Source organism: Mustelus asterias, unplaced genomic scaffold, assembly GCF_964213995.1.
Source record: "Mustelus asterias unplaced genomic scaffold, sMusAst1.hap1.1 HAP1_SCAFFOLD_1982, whole genome shotgun sequence".
NCBI lineage: Eukaryota > Metazoa > Chordata > Chondrichthyes > Carcharhiniformes > Triakidae > Mustelus > Mustelus asterias.
The window spans coordinates 5,163-18,566 of NW_027591927.1; positions in this window are offsets into that span (position 1 = coordinate 5,163).

Genomic DNA, 13,404 nt, shown 5'->3' on the forward strand with positions numbered 1-13,404 from the left:
GTTATTGGTGATGGGGGGGAGTGGGTTATTGGTGATGGGGGAGTGGGTTATTGGTGATGGGGGGGAGTGGGTTATTGGTCATGGGGGGGTGAGTTATTGGTGATGAGGGGGAGTGGGCTATTGGTGATGGGGGTGGGTATTGGTTAAGGGGGGAGTGGATTATTGGTGATGGGGGAGTGGGTTCTTAGCGATGGTGGAGTGGGTTATTGGTGATGGGGGAGTGGGTTATTGGTGATGGGGGAGTGGGTTATTGGTGATGGGGGAGTGGGTTATTGGTGATGGGGGAGTGGGTTATTGGTGATGGGGGAGTGGGTTATTGGTGATGTGGGAGTGGCTTATTGGTGATGGGGGGGAGTGGGTTATTGGTGATGGGGGGAGTGGGTTATTGGTGATGGGGGGAGTGGGTTATTGGTGATGGGGGAGTGGGTTATTGGTGATGGGGGGGAGTGGGTTATTGGTGATGGGGGAGTGGGTTATTGGTGATGGGGGAGAGTGGGTTATTGTTGATGGGCGAGTGGGTTATTGGTGATGGGGGGAGTGGGTTTTTGGTGATGGGGAGTGGGTTATTGGTGATGGGGGGAGTGCGTTATTGGTGATGTGGGAGTGGGTTTTTGGTGACGGGGGAGTTATTATTGGTGATGGGGGAGTGGTTATTGGTGATGGGGGAGTGGGTTATTCGTGATGGGGGGAGTGGGTTATTGGTGATGGGGGAGTGGGTTATTGGTGATGTGGGAGTGGGTTATTGGTGATGGGGGGAGTGGGTTATTGGTGATGGGGGAGTGGGTTATTGGTGATGTGGGAGTGGCTTATTGGTGATGGGGGGGAGTGGGTTATTGGTGATGGGGGGAGTGGGTTATTGGTGATGGGGGGAGTGGGTTATTGGTGATGGGGGAGTGGGTTATTGGTGATGGGGGGGAGTGGGTTATTGGTGATGGGGGAGTGGGTTATTGGTGATGGGGGAGAGTGGGTTATTGTTGATGGGCGAGTGGGTTATTGGTGATGGGGGGAGTGGGTTTTTGGTGATGGGGAGTGGGTTATTGGTGATGGGGGGAGTGGGTTATTGGTGATGTGGGAGTGGGTTTTTGGTGATGGGGAGTGGGCTATTGGTGATGGGGGGAGTGGGTTATTGGTGATGTGGGAGTGGGTTTTTGGTGATGGGGAGTGGGTTATTGGTGATGGGGAAGTGGGTTATTGGTGATGGGGAGTGGGTTATTGGGGATGGGGGAGCGGGATATTGTTGATGGAGGGGGGTAATGGGTTATAGGTGATGGGGGAGTGGGTCATTGGTGATGGGGGAGTGGGTTATTGGTGATGGGGGGAGTGGGTTATTGGTGATGGGGGAGTGGGTTATTGGTGATGGGAGAGTGGGTTATTGGTGATGGGAGAGTGGGTTATTGGTAATGGGGGGGAGTGGGGTTATTGGTGATGGGGCGTGGCTATTGGTGATGGAGGAGTGGGTTAATGGTGATGGGGGACAGTCGGTTATTGGTGATGGGGAAGTGTGTTATTGGTAATTGAGCGGAGTGGGTTATTGGTGATGGGTGGGAGTCAGTTATTGATAATGGAGTGAGTGGATTATTGGTGATGGGGGAGTGGTTAATGGTGATGGGAGAGTGTATTATTGCTCATGGAGAAGTGGGTTATTGGTGATGGGGGGAGTGGGTTATTGGTGATGGTGGAGAGCGGGTTATTGGTGAAGGGGGGGAGTGGGTTATTGGTGATGGGGGGAGTGGGTTATTGGTGATGGGGGGAGTGAGTTATTGATGATGGGGGGAGTGGGTTATTGGTGAAGGGGGAGTGGGCTTTGGTGATGGGGGAGTGGGTTATTTGTGAGGGGGGGGAGAGTGGGATTTCCGTCATGAGGGAAGTGGGTTATTGGTGATGGGGGAGTGGGTTTTTGGTGATGGGGAGTGGGTTAGTGGTGATGGGGGAGTGGGTTATTGGTGATGGGGGGAGTGGGCTATTGGTGATGGGGGAGTGGGTTATTGGTGATGGGGGGGAGTGGGTTATTGGTGATGGGAGAGTGGGTTATTGGTGATGGGGGAGTGGGTTATTGTTGATGGGGGGATTGGGTTATTCGTGATGCGGGGGAGTGGTTACTGGTGATGGGAGAGTGGGTTATTGGTGATGGGGCGGAGTGGGTTATTGTGATGGGGGGGATTGGGTTATTGTTGATGGGCGAGTGGGTTATTGGTGATGGTGGGGGTGGGTTATTTGTGATGGGGAGTGGGTTATTGGTGATGGGGGGAGTGGGTTACTGGTGATGGGGGAGTGGTTTATTGGTGATGTGGTGGGGGGAGTGAGTTATTGGTGATGGGGAGTGGGTTATTGGTGATGGGGGAGTGGGTTTTTGGTGATGGGGAGTGGGTTATTGGTGATGGGGGAGTGGGTTTTTGGTGATGGGGGAGTGGGTTTTTGGTGATGGGGGAGTGGGTTATTGGTGATGGGGGAGTGGGTTAACAGTGATGGGGGAGTGGGTTATTGGTGATGGGGAGTGGGTTATTGGTGATGGGGAGTGGGTTATTGGTGATGGGGGGGAGTGGGTATTGGTGATGGGGGAGTGGGTTATTGGTGATGGGGGAGTGGGTTATTGGTGATGGGGAGAGTGAGCTTTGGTGATGGGAAGAGTGGGTTATTGGTGACGGGGAGTGTGTTATTGGTGATGAGGGGGAGTGGGTTACTGGTGATGGGGAGTGGGTTATTGGTGTTGGGGGAATGGGTATTTGGTGATGGGGGAGTGGGTTATTGGTGATGGGGGAGTGGGTTAACGGTGATGGGGGAGTGGGTTATTGGTGATGGGGGAGTGGGTTATTGGTGATGGGGGAGTGGGTTATTGGTGATGGGGGAGTGGGTTATTGGTGATGGGGGAGTGGGTTATTGGTGATGGGGGAGTGGGTTATTGGTCATGGGGGGAGTGGGTTATTTTTGATGGGGGGAGTGGGTTATTGGTCATGGGGGAGTGGGTTATTTGTGATGGGGGGAGTGGGTTATTGGTGATGGGGGAGTGGGTTATTGGTGATGGGGGGGAGTGGGTTCTTAGCGATGGTGGAGTGGGTTATTGGTGATGGGGGGGAGTGGGTTATTGGTCATGGGGGGGTGAGTTATTGGTGATGAGGGGGAGTGGGCTATTGGTGATGGGGGTGGGTATTGGTTAAGGGGGGAGTGGATTATTGGTGATGGGGGAGTGGGTTCTTAGCGATGGTGGAGTGGGTTATTGGTGATGGGGGAGTGGGTTATTGGTGATGGGGGAGTGGGTTATTGGTGATGGGGGAGTGGGTTATTGGTGATGGGGGAGTGGGTTATTGGTGATGGGGGAGTGGGTTATTGGTGATGGGGGAGTGGGTTACTGGTGATGGGGGAATGGGTTATGGGTGATGGGGGAGTCGGTTATTGGTGATGGTGTGGAGTGGGTTATTGGTGATGGGGGAGTGGGTTACTGGTGATGGGGGAGTGGGTTATTGGTGATGGGGGGAGTGGGTTATTGGTGATGGGGGAGTGGGTTATTGGTGATGGGGGAATGGGTTATTGGTGATGGGGGAGTCGGTTATTGGTGATTGTGTGGAGTGGGTTATTGGTGATGGGGGAGTGGGTTATTGGTGATGGGGGGCAGTGGGTTATTGGTGATGGGGGGCAGTGGGTTATTGGTGATGGGGAGTGGGTTAACAGTGATGGGGGAGAGAGGGTTATTGGTGATGGGGTTGAGTGGGTTATTGGTGATGGGGAGTGGGTTATTGGTGATGGGGGGAGTGGGTTATTGGTGATGGGGGGGGAGTGGGTTATTGGTGATGGGGAGTGGGTTATTGGTGATGGGGGGAGTGGGTTATTGGTGATGGGGGAGTGGGTTATTGGTAATGGGGGGGAGTGGGGTTATTGGTGATGGGGCGTGGCTATTGGTGATGGGGGAGTGGGTTAACGGTGATGGGGGACAGTCGGTTATTGGTGATGGGGAAGTGTGTTATTGGTAATTGAGCGGAGTGGGTTGTTGGTTATAGGGCAGTGGGATATTGTTGATGGGGGGAGTGGGTTATTAGTGATGGCGTGAAGTGGGTTATTGGTGATGGGGGAGTGGGTTTTTGGTGATGGGGGAGTGGGTTATTGGTGATGTGGGGGGGGAGTGGGTTATTGGTGATGGGGGGGAGTGGGTTATTGGTGATGGGGGGGAGTGGGTTATTGGTGATGGGGGAGTGAGTTATTGGTGATGGGGGAGTGAGTTACTGGTGATGGGGGGAGTGGGTTATTGGTGATGGGGGAGTGAGTTATTGGTGATGGGGGAGTGAGTTATTGGTGATGGGGGGAGTGGGTTATTGGTGATGGGGGAGTGAGTTATTGGTGATGGGGGGAGTGGGTTATTGGTGATGGGGGAGTGAGTTATTGGTGATGGGGGAGTGGGTTATTGGTGATGGGGGGAGTGGGTTATTGGTGATGGGGGAGTGAGTTATTGGTGATGGGGGGAGTGGGTTATTGGTGATGGGGGAGTGAGTTATTGGTGATGGGGGAGTGAGTTATTGGTGATGGGAGGAGTGGTTATTGGTGATGGGGGGAGTGGGTTATTGGTGATGGGGGAGTGTATTATTGCTCATGGGGAAGTGGGTTATTGGCGATGGGGGGAAGTGGGTTATTGGGGATGGGGGAGCGGGATATTGTTGATGGAGGGGGGTAATGGGTTATAGGTGATGGGGGAGTGGGTTATTGGTGATGGGGGAGTGGGTTATTGGTGATGGGGGGAGTGGGTTATTGGTGATGGGGGAGTGGGATATTGTTGATGGGGGGGACTGGGTTATTGGTGATGGGAGAGTGGGTTATTGGTAATGGGGGGAGTGGGGTTATTGGTGATGGGGCGTGGCTATTGGTGATGGGGGAGTGGGTTAACGGTGATGGGGGACAGTCGGTTATTGGTGATGGGGAAGTGTGTTATTGGTAATTGAGCGGAGTGGGTTATTGGTGATGGGTGGGTGTCAGTTATTGATAATGGAGTGAGTGGATTATTGGTGATGGGGGGAGGGGGTTATTGGTGATGGGGGAGTGGTTTATTGGTTTTGGGTGAGTGGTTTATTGATGATGGGGAGTGGGTTATTGGTTATAGGGCAGTGGGATATTGTTGATGGGGGGAGTGGGTTATTAGTGATGGCGTGAAGTGGGTTATTGGTGATGGGGGAGTGGGTTTTTGGTGATGGGGGAGTGGGTTATTGGTGATGTGGGGGGGGAGTGGGTTATTGGTGATGGGGGGGAGTGGGTTATTGGTGATGGGGGGGAGTGGGTCATTGGTGATGGGGGAGTGGGTTATTGGTGATGGGGGAGTGGGTTATTGGTGATGGGGGAGTGGGTTATTGGTGATGTGGGAGTGGGTTATTGGTGATGGGGGGAGTGGGTCATTGGTGATGGGGGAGTGGGTTCTTGTTGATGGGGGAGTGGGTTATTGTTGATGGGGGTGAGTGGGTTTTTGGTGATGTGGGAGTGGGTTTTTGGTGATGGGGGAGTGGGTTATTGGTGATGGGGGGAGTGGGTTATTGGTGATGGGGGAGTGGGTTACTGGTGATGGGGGAGTGGGTTATTGGTGATGGGAGGAGTGGTTATTGGTGATGGGGGGAGTGGGTTATCGGTGATGGGAGAGTTTATTATTGCTCATGGAGAAGTGGGTTATTGGTGAGGGGGGGGTGGGTTATTGGTGATGGGGGAGAGTGGGTTATTGGTGATGGGGGGAGTGGGTTATTGGTGATGCGGAGTGGGTTATTGGGGATGGGGGAGCGGGATATTGTTGATGGAGGGGGGAAATGGGTTATTGGTGATGGGATAGTGGGTTATTGGTGATGGGGGAGTGGGTTATTGGTGATGGGGGGGAGTGGGTTATTGGTGATGGGGGAGTGGGTTATTGGTGATGGGGGAGTGGGTTATTGGTAATGGGAGAGTGGGTTATTGGTAATGGGGGGGAGTGGGGTTATTGGTGATGGGGCGTGGCTATTGGTGATGGAGGAGTGGGTTAACGGTGATGGGGGACAGTCGGTTATTGGTGATGGGGAAGTGTGTTATTGGTAATTGAGCGGAGTGGGTTATTGGTGATGGGTGGGAGTCAGTTATTGATAATGGAGTGAGTGGATTATTGGTGATGGGGGGAGGGGGTTATTGGTGATGGGGGAGTGGGTTATTGGTTTTGGGTGAGTGGTTTATTGATGATGGGGAGTGGGTTATTGGTTATAGGGCAGTGGGATATTGTTGATGGGGGGAGTGGGTTATTAGTGATGGCGTGAAGTGGGTTATTGGTGATGGGGTAGTGGGTTTTTGGTGATGAGGGAGTGGGTTATTGGTGATGTGGGGGGGAGTGGGTTATTGGTGATGGGGGGGAGTGGGTTATTGGTGATGGGGGAGTGGGTTATTGGTGATGGGGGGGAGTGGGCTATTGGTGATGGGGGGGTGTGGGTCATTGGTGATGGGAGAGTGGGTTATTGGTGATGGGGGGGAGTGGGTCATTGGTGATGGGGGGATTGGGTTATTGGTGATGCGGGGGAGTGGGTCATTCGTGATGGGGGGAGTGGGTTATTGGTGATGCGGGGGAGTGGGTTTTTGTTGATGGGGGAGTGGGTTATTGTTGATGGAGGGGTGTGGGTTATTGGTGATGGGGTGGAGTGGGTTATTGGTGATGTGGGAGTGGGTTTCTGGTGATGGGTGGAGTGGGTTATTGGTGATGGGGGAGTGGGTTATTGGTGATGGGGGGAGTGGGTTATTGGTGATGGGGGGAGTGGGTTATTGGTGATGAGGGGAGTGGTTATTGGTGATGGGGGGAGTGGGTTATTGGTGATGGGAGAGTGAATTATTGCTCATGGAGAAGTGGGTTATTCGTGTTGGGGGGAGTGGGTTATTGGTGATGGGGAAGAGTGGGTTATTGGTGATGGGGGGAGTGGGTTATTGGTGATGGGGGAGTGGGTTATTGGTGATGGGGGGAGTGGGTTATTGGTGATGGGGGAGTGGGTTATTGGTTTTGGGTGAGTGGTTTATTGATGATGGGGAGTGGGTTATTGGTTATAGGGCAGTGGGATATTGTTGATGGGGGGAGTGGGTTATTAGTGATGGCGTGAAGTGGGTTATTGGTGATGGGGTAGTGGGTTTTTGGTGATGAGGGAGTGGGTTATTGGTGATGTGGGGGGGAGTGGGTTATTGGTGATGGGGGGGAGTGGGTTATTGGTGATGGGGGAGTGGGTTATTGGTGATGGGGGGGAGTGGGCTATTGGTGATGGGGGGAGTGGGTCATTGGTGATGGGGGAGTGGGTTATTGGTGATGGGGGGAGTGGGTCATTGGTGATGGGAGGATTGGGTTATTGGTGATGCGGGGGAGTGGGTCATTCGTGATGGGGGGAGTGGGTTATTGGTGATGCGGGGGAGTGGGTTTTTGTTGATGGGGGAGTGGGTTATTGTTGATGGAGGGGTGTGTGTTATTGGTGATGGGGTGGAGTGGGTTATTGGTGATGTGGGAGTGGGTTTTTGGTGATGGGTGGAGTGGGTTGTTGGTGATGGGGGGAGTGGGTTATTGGTGATGGGGGGAGTGGGTTATTGGTGATGGGGGAGTGGGTTATTGGTGATGGGGGGAGTGGGTTATTGGTGATGGGGGGAGTGGGTTATTGGTGATGAGGGGAGTGGTTATTGGTGATGGGGGGAGTGGGTTATTGGTGATGGGAGAGTGGGTTATTGGTGATGGGGGGAGTGGGTTATTGGTGATGGGGGAGTGGGTTATTGGTGATGTGGGGAGTGGGTTATTGGTGATGTGGGGAGTGGGATATTAGTGATGAGGGGAGTGGTTATTGGTGATGGGGGGAGTGGGTTATTGGTGATGGGGGAGTGGGTTATTGGTGATGTGGGGAGTGGGATATTAGTGATGAGGGGAGTGGTTATTGGTGATGGGGGGAGTGCGTTATTGGTGATGGGAGAGTGTATTATTGCTCATGGAGAAGTGGGTTATTGGTGTTGGGGGGAGTGGGTTATTGGTGATGGGGGAGAGTGGGTTATTGGTGATGGGAGAGTGTATTATTGCTCATGGAGAAGTGGGTTATTGGTGTTGGGGGGAGTGGGTTATTGGTGATGGGGGGAGTGGGTTATTGGTGATGGGAGAGTGTATTATTGCTCATGGAGAAGTGGGTTATTGGTGTTGGGGGGAGTGGGTTATTGGTGATGGGGGAGTGGTTATTGGTGATGGGGGAGAGTGGGTTATTGGTGATGGGAGAGTGTATTATTGCTCATGGGGAAGTGGGTTATTGGTGTTGGGGGAGTGGGTTATTGGTGATGTGGGGAGTGGGATATTAGTGATGAGGGGAGTGGTTATTGGTGATGGGGGGAGTGCGTTATTGGTGATGGGAGAGTGTATTATTGCTCATGGAGAAGTGGGTTATTGGTGTTGGGGGAGTGGGTTATTGGTGATGGGGGAGAGTGGGTTATTGGTGATGGGAGAGTGTATTATTGCTCATGGGGAAGTGGGTTATTGGTGATGGGGGGAAGTGGGTTATTGGTGATGGGGAGTGGGTTATTGGGGATGGGGGAGCGGGATATTGTTGATGGAGGGGGGAGTAATGGGTTATAGGTGATGGGGGGAGTGGGTTATTGGTGATGGGGGGAGTGGGTTATTGGTGATGGGGGTGTGGGTTATTGGTGATGGGAGAGTGTATTATTGCTCATGGGGAAGTGGGTTATTGGTGATGGGGGGAAGTGGGTTATTGGTGATGGGAGAGTGTATTATTGCTCATGGAGAAGTGGGTTATTGGTGATGGGGGAGTGGGTTATTGGTGATGTGGGGAGTGGGATATTAGTGATGAGGGGAGTGGTTATTGGTGATGGGGGGAGTGCGTTATTGGTGATGGGAGAGTGTATTATTGCTCATGGAGAAGTGGGTTATTGGTGTTGGGGGGAGTGGGTTATTGGTGATGGGGGAGAGTGGGTTATTGGTGATGGGAGAGTGTATTATTGCTCATGGGGAAGTGGGTTATTGGTGATGGGGGGAAGTGGGTTATTGGTGATGGGGAGTGGGTTATTGGGGATGGGGGAGCGGGATATTGTTGATGGAGGGGGGAGTAATGGGTTATAGGTGATGGGGGGAGTGGGTTATTGGTGATGGGGGGAGTGGGTTATTGGTGATGGGGGTGTGGGTTATTGGCGATGGGGGGAGTGGGTTATTGGTGATGGGGGGAGTGGGTTATTGGTGATGGGGGACTGGGTTATTGGTGATGGGGGGAGTGTGTTATTGGTGATGGGGGGAGTGTGTTATTGGTGATGGGGGTGTGGGTTATTGGTGATGGGGGAGTGGGTCATTGGTGATGGGGGGATTGTGCTATTGGTGATGGGGGTGTGGGTTATTGGTGATGGGGGGAGTGTGTCATTGGTGATGGGGGGGAGTGGGTTATTGGTTTTGGGGGAGTGAGTTATTGGTGATGGGGGAGTGAGTTATTGGTGATGGGGGAGTGGGTTCTTCGTGATGGGGGAGTGGGTTCTTGGCGATGGGGGGGAGTGGGTTATTGGTTTTGGGGGAGTGAGTTATTGGTTTTGGGGGAGTGAGTTATTGGTGATGGGGGGGAGTGGGTTCTTGGTGATGGGGGAGTGGGTTATTGGTGATGGGTGATGGGCATTTGAGAGTCAACCACATTGCTGTGGCTCTGGAGTCACATGTCGGCCAGACCGGGGTATAGACGACAGATTTCCTTCCCTAAAGGGAACCAGATCGGTTTTTCTGACAATGGGTCATCAGTAGATTCTTAATTCCAGATATTTTTTATTGAATTCAAATTCCACCATCTGCCGTGGCGGGATTCGAACCCGGGACCCCCGGAACATGAGCTGAGTTTCTGGATTAATAGTCTTGCGACAATACCACCAGGTCATTGCCTTCCCATTAGTGTCACAAGTTGGCTTACATTAACACTGCAATGAAGTTGCTGTGAAAATCCTCTTGTTGCCACACTCTGGCGCCTGTTCGGGTAACACTGAGGGAGAATTTAGCACGGCCAATCCACCTGACCAGCACGTCTTTCAGACTGTGGGAGGAAACCGGAGCACCCGGAGGAAACCCATGCAGACACGGGGAGAACGTGCAAACTCCACACAGACAATGACCCAAGCCGGGAATCGAACCCGGGTCCCTGGTGCTGTGAGGCAGCAGTGCTAACCACTGTGCTACTCATTTATTGGTGATGTCAGCGGTTTTGGTTGCGAGCTGATGTGGGAAACCCTGAGCAGTTTATCACATAATAGCTGCTCTCTGACTCAATCAATGACCTTTGTCGTGATTACAGTATCGATTTGGAGCGGGGTGTGTTGCTCGGATGGCGAAATATCCTTTTGTACTGTTCCGAGTGAGTGGATAATGAGCTATCAGGTTGAATAGGTGCCAGTGTGTGTGAGCAATGCTGTGTTAATCAGCTCCGAAACAAGATCCTTTTGGATCATCACTTGCTGGAATGTTTGGGTAGGTGAATGCAGAGCCATCGGAGAGAGTGGGGTTGTGACAGCAGCACGGTGGCACTGCTGCCTCATAGCGCCAGGGACCCGGGTTCGATTCCTGGCTCGGGTCACTGTCTGTGTGGAGTTTGCACATTCTCCCCGTGTCTGCGTGGGTTTCCTCCGGGTGCTCTGGTTTCCTCCCACACTCCAAAGATGTGTAGGTTTGGTGGATTGGCCGTGCTAAATTGCCCCTTAGTGTCCAAAGATGTGTAGGTTTGGTGGATTGGCCGTACTAAATTGCCCCTTAGTGTCCAAAGATGTGCAGATTTGGTGGATTGGCCGTGCTAAATTGCCCCTTAGTGTCCAAAGATGTGCAGGTTTGATGGATTGGCCGTGCTAAATTGCCCCTTAGTGTCCAAAGATGTGTAGGTTAGGTGGATTGGTCTTGGGAGATATCTGGGTTTACAGCGATGGGGTGGGGGAGGGGGCCCGGGTAAGATACTCTGTCAGAGAGTCGGTGCAGACTGGATGGGCTGAATGGCCTCCTTCTGCACTGTGGGGATTCTCTGATTCCACGACTTTCAATGGGGACTGAATGACTCGCCTTCCACCGACTGGAAAAGTGCTGAAGGAAACCAGAGTTCCCTTTGTCGCGGGAGGGATGTTTTGGATATTCGAACACTGGGCCTGTGGATCTCAGCCTGACACTCCCCATCCTCAGGCAAGCCTACCACCTGATGGTGACGCGTGGGCAGTGCAGGGACTCTTAGAAATCTTAGAAATCTTAGAAACCCTACAGCACAGAGAGAGGCCATTCGGCCCATCGAGTCTGCACCGACCACAATCCCACCCAGGCCCTACATATCCCCCATATCCCTACATATTTACCCACTAATCCCTCTAACCTACGCATCCCAGGACACTAAGGGCAATTTTTTAGCATGGCCAATCAACCTCACCCGCACATCTTTGGACTCATTGCCTCCTCTCCGCTTAAGACTTGCTCAAGCACTTTATCCTATCATGGTCTTGGCAGCCTCCATCCCCCTCTGTTACATCCCACAGATATCAATGCAGCCTGTAAGCAGAAAAGGCCACGCTACATTAACTTTTAGCGGATTCTTTCTAATCCGGTGAAGCGATACGGGTGTTGTGAAGGTTTTTAAGAGACTGTAACAAGCAGCGTGAATAGACGGGAATCAGGAGGAACCAGCCTCCGATCCATTGACTCCGTCTACACTTCCTGCTGCCCTGGGAAAAGCAGCCAGCATAATCAAGGACCCCACGCACCCCGGACATTCTCTCTTCCACCTTCTTCCGTTGGGGAAGAAGATACAAAAGTCTGAGGTCACGTACCAACCGACTCAAGAACAGCTTCTTCCCTGCTGCTGTCAGACTTTTGAATGGACCTACCTCACATTAAGTTGATCTTTCTCTACACCCTAGCTATGACTGTAACACTACATTCTGCATCCTTTCCTTTCCTCCTCTATGAACGGTATGCTTTGTTTGTATAGTGCGCAAGAAACAATACTTTTCACTGTATCCCAATATGTGACAATAATAAATCAAATCTATGTACTCTATGAACGGTATGCTTTGTCTGTATAACGCGCAAGAAGCAATACTGTTCACTGTATCCCAATACATGTGACAATAATATATCAAATCAAATCAAATCAAATGTGTTTAGACGTTGATTTGGACGAGGGTTATGTAGGTGCGATCCTGCGGTAATGTATTAGCAGGGATAGAGGGTTGAAGGAGCAGGAAGCAGAGATTAGTAATGAATGAGTCATTACCAGGTTGCCACGCTGTAACTAGGAGAACTGGGACCTCAGCTACATAGACTCGACATCAGAGACTTAAATGAAGAACTGATACATTCTGGACAAAGTTAGAGGTAAACGTGAGCTGGGAGGGGTTGGCAAAGAGTTCCAGACAGCCTAGGTGAGTGGGACAACAGCACAGTACGTGTAATATAAATGTGGAGAAGCGTGAACTTATCCACGATTGTCTGATATGTAGAACACCGGATACTTTTTAAAAAGATTCATAGAATCCCGACAGGACATTCGGCCCATCGAGTCCGCACCAATTCTCCTAAAGAACATCCCACTCAGGCCCCATCCCCTCATATTTAGCCCACTAATCCCCCCCTAACCTACACATCTTTGGACAGTTCGGGGCAATTTAGCATGGCCAATCCACCTAACTAACCCGCACATCTTTGGACACTAAGGGACAATTTAGCATGGCCAATTCACCTAACCCGCACATCTTTGGACACAAAGGGGCAATTTAGCGTGGCCAATCCACCTAACCTGCACATCTTTGGACACTAAGGGACAATTTAGCATGGCCAATTCACCTAACCTGCACATCTTTGGACACTAAGGGGCAATTTAGCATGGCCAATCCACCTAACCTGCACATCTTTGGACACTAAGGGGCAATTTAGCATGGCCAATCCACCTAACCTACACATCTTTTTTGATTTGATCTGATTTGATTTGATTTATTATTGTCACATGTATTGGGATACAGTGAAAAGTATTGTTTCTTGCGCGCTATACAAAGCATACCATTCATAGAGAAAGAAACGAGAGAGTGCAGAATGTAGTGTTCCAGTCATAGGTAGGGTGTAGAGAAAGATCAGCTTGATGCGAGGTAGGTCCATTCAAAAGTCTGGTGGCAGCAGGGAAGAAGCTGTTCTTGAGTCGGTTGGTACGTGACCTCAGACTTTTGTATCTTTTTCCCGAAGGAAGAAGGTGGAAGAGAGAATGTCCGGGGTGCGTGGGGTCCTTGATTATGCTGGCTGCTTTTCCCGAGGCAGCGGGAAGAGTAGACAAAGTCAATGGATGGGAGGCTGGTTTGCGTGATGGATTGGGCTACATTCACGAGCTTTGTAGTTTCTTGTGGTCTTGGGCAGAGCAGGAGCCATACCAAGCTGTGATACAACCAGAAAGGATGCTTTCTATGGTGCATCTG